Genomic DNA, 3,387 nt, shown 5'->3' with positions numbered 1-3,387 from the left:
ATTAGAGGCGGAAATCACTAATCTATGGTGATGACGAATACTATGACACTTCGGGATCAATAATACCAACAATGGTTGATGTAATCGACGCCTAGGGAGTGTATTCGGTTGGGGTTTGGTCTAGGACAACTGCAAGATCAATAAACGTCGGCTAAAGGGTGTAGGGTTTTGTAACCTATGAATGAAACCCGACTTCCCTATTTATATTAGTTTACAGTGTCCATCGGTCGATGGTCTCTGACCTTCGACCGATGGTGTGTGTCCCTCGATCGATGGTCCCTACCATCGATCGATGGTCTGAGCTGCCAACCAATCAGCTCTAAACCATTTCACGTCATTGCTTAATCAAATCATACACAAAATATCAATGACAATGTTCATACATGACTGAATTATAAGTAACATTACAAATAGAACTCATCACAATATAGAACTTGGGATTATGCATCAACAAACTCCCCCTAATACCTAGTTCTATATCAAAAGTCTTCAGTCATCATCAGATTCATTCGTAATGATCAATCACCATGTTGTTCAAATAACACAGCTTAGCTACCTTCACATACTGTTCAGCCTGCACCTTGTTCTCTCGTCTATAAAGCATACGATTGTAATACAAAGTAAAAATATCAGCCTTGGTACAGTTTCTCAGCCAAATTGGATCCAACACACGAATGCAATCTATATCATGCTCATTCACTTTATCCAACACAATCACAGCTTCCTCCGAACGATCATCATAAAACCACCATCTGAATCTCTGACTCCAATTCTGCGGCAATTTCCTCAAAGGTACTTTCTTCATTGTCTTTGCTCGCTTGTACTTTACAATCCTCCGAGATTCATCAGTTCGAGGATCAACCTTGTAGCTAATCCTAGGAAAATGTGGTCGAAATCCTTCCCAATCCTTTGATCTAAAGGCAATTCGAATCTTCTTTACCAACAGCGAAGATAGATCATTCATACCACAATATAACATTCTCAACGTGGAAATTTGCATCAGCTCAAAGTATGGTAATGACTTGAATTCGTGACCATGTTTAAAGTAATCAACACCAAATTCTCGTTTAACCGCAAACATATTGAATTCTTCAATGTATGCCCAGGCTAGAATTCTTCCCTTCGCACTCTTCCTCAAATTTATCATCTTCAAATACTTTGGCTCAATCTTCGATTTCTCACAATACTTCCTAATCCTCAAAATATCCTTCCAATCAGCTTCCAACTTCTCAACTGTTTCATTATTATACTTAACTGGCAAGAAACCTTCAGTCAAAACTTCAGTTCGTTCCTTCTCTTTACACCTTCGATTCAAAATCTCATCATTGGTTCTAAACAACTCATCAAAACCAGGAAAATCTTCATTCTTATCATTCTGATACGTAGGAAATTCTTCATGAGTTACATCCTCAACTAGATCATCCACATCTTTATCACTAAAACCCGGGCCAAAAGAATCATCCTCAGATGGAGGATCGTCGGACTGTCCGTTAGTTGCTTTAGCCTCTTCTTGCTCTAGACGCACCAGTTCGTCCAGCTCTGCTCTAGAGAGGTTGTGAGGGATTTCTCCCTCTTCTAGATCATCATTAACAACAGAATGCTTGAGCTCATTCTGTTTAGAAAAGAATTCACTAAAACTATAATCAATATTAAAAGGAATTACTGACAGTGCAGTGGCATTTGAAGAACCAGGAGCCTCCACCACTCTGTTTTCAGGCTCGTCCTCTGTCATTTCAATCAAATCAAATTTTTCATCCCAGGCATTCAGCCTTGCAATAGCTGATGCCGCCAACTATTTAGCCTCTTTAGCCTCTCTCTTAGCATCTGTCAGCAGCAAGGATTGATCACCAACCTTTTTCTATAACAGGTCAACCTGCATAGTTAACCGTTCAACATCTTCAGACTTAACCTTGTTCTCTTTTTGCAGCTTCTCATACTTCTCATCCATCTCCTTTCGCATCCTCAGATTATCAGCCATAGCTTGCACATACAAATCATTTAACGTACGAAGAGTTGAAGATCCAACACCTCCCTCAGTTCCGATATGTGGAGGAGCTTCGGGAGTGGGAGTAGACACAGTCTCCTCAGAAACTTGTTGAAACACAGGCGGAGATTGATGTGTTGATTGTTGTTGTTGTGATTGTTGTCCTTGAGTTGGTGGCGGTTGTGTTCCCCATGGAATTCCAGTAGATGAACCACCGCCATCTTTATAAACAAGTCAGAACCTCCTTTTTGGTTTAAACTTTGTTGACACTTGAGAACTCTCATCTTCAACCATTCGCCTCTTCAAACCTCTAGAAGCATCATCATCACCAGCATCAGGATGAACACCTCCTAACTCATCAACTAAAACACCAGTACCGGATCCACCAGCAGCTTGAGGATTTATCGGTTGATCAACTTTGTCATCACTGTTATCCACTTCAAAATCAGGTTCTCTATCAGAAGCACTGTTCTCATTTCTCCACTTTTTCCCTAGAGAACACTGATAATTTTCTCTTGCAAGATGACACACAAACTTGCCATCACTTGCACACTTCTTCTGATTCAGTCTATTGAAAGTAAGATCAGTCATATGCTTCAGCTCAATAACATCCTTTTTCAGTCTAGGCAAGTCATTGGTTTGACTGTTGATCATTATCTGTAAGAACCTCGGATAAATCAAATACAGCTTGCTAGTCACATTGTCAACCATCAAATCAAAGATAACTCAAGAGAAATTAAAATCAGCCTTAAATACCAAAGCAGCAAACATCCCTTGATAAATCTCACTTAACTTATCAAAACCTCCTTGTAACGGACTCAAACATCTAAGCACAACCAGAGATAGGTATCGGTATGGTGGAGTGAATCCACTTCTTTTGATTGTTGCCTTAGAAATATCACCAGCATATTTACACCTCAGCATGCATCCAGTAATCTTGGTCTTTGATAATTTCTTAGGCATGTCCTCCTTATCTTCAAATAAAAACGTGTTGTGAATTATCTCCTCAGATACCTTTACCTCTTGGTTAAAACTGAGCTCACAATCACCCTATTGTCATTTCCAGTTTCAATCCTGGCATGTTCCCAGAATTTCCTCTGATGAGAATAATAAGCTGTACACGGCATAGACATAGTAGCATAAACTCGAGAACGTTTCAAAAACTCTATCACCCCCTTGTATTTACCAGCATTATGACCTTTCTCATTCATACAAGCAGTCAGATTGGAACCATTGCAAGCCATTAATCCTGGAAAATTAGTAGATTCAGGACCTCCTGAAGATTCAGTATTAGATCCGTGAACAACCTGCTCTGGGTCAATTTGCACACCTGAAATTATGAACAATAGCTGCAAACACAATTCTAATCAGTATCGCATATTCATGACATAGCACTTAACACA

The sequence above is a fragment of the Rutidosis leptorrhynchoides genome, chromosome 6, assembly GCF_046630445.1.
Source record: "Rutidosis leptorrhynchoides isolate AG116_Rl617_1_P2 chromosome 6, CSIRO_AGI_Rlap_v1, whole genome shotgun sequence".
Taxonomy (NCBI): Eukaryota; Viridiplantae; Streptophyta; class Magnoliopsida; order Asterales; family Asteraceae; genus Rutidosis; species Rutidosis leptorrhynchoides.
The sequence above is the reverse complement of the archived record's forward strand: the minus strand, read 5'-3'. Positions refer to the sequence as shown.